Here is a 438-nt window from a genome sequence, read left to right as displayed (position 1 = left end):
TTTTATGGGGTTTGAGGGAATTTGAGGGGTTTTGGGGTCACTCTTCACGTCCTTCACCAGAATTTGGGGGAGTTTGGGGGGTTTTGGGGTCATCCCATCACCTTCAGGTCTTCACAATAATGGTTGGGTTCCTGGTTGGGTTGGGGAGCTGCTGGCCCAATTCTGTGCCAGATTTTGGGGGAAACCTATGGGGTTTGGGGGGTTTTTATGGGGTTTGAGGGAATTTGAGGGGTTTTGGGGTCACTCTTCAGGTCCTCTCCCAGAATTTGGGGGGATTTGGGGGGTTTTGGGGTCATCCCATCACCTTCAGGTCTATGTGACGGTGGTTGAGGTTGGGTTCCTGGTTGGGTTGGGTTGGAGTCCTGGCCCCCCTCCATGCAGACCTGGGGGGATTTGGGTGGGATTTGGGGTTGTGGGGTCACCTGTTCTGTTCCTACC

The sequence above is a fragment of the Lagopus leucura genome, unplaced genomic scaffold (genome assembly GCF_019238085.1).
Source record: "Lagopus leucura isolate 7727_CA_CO unplaced genomic scaffold, USGS_WTPT01 31561-0_obj-0_obj, whole genome shotgun sequence".
Taxonomy (NCBI): Eukaryota; Metazoa; Chordata; class Aves; order Galliformes; family Phasianidae; genus Lagopus; species Lagopus leucura.
This window is presented reverse-complemented; position numbering follows the sequence as displayed.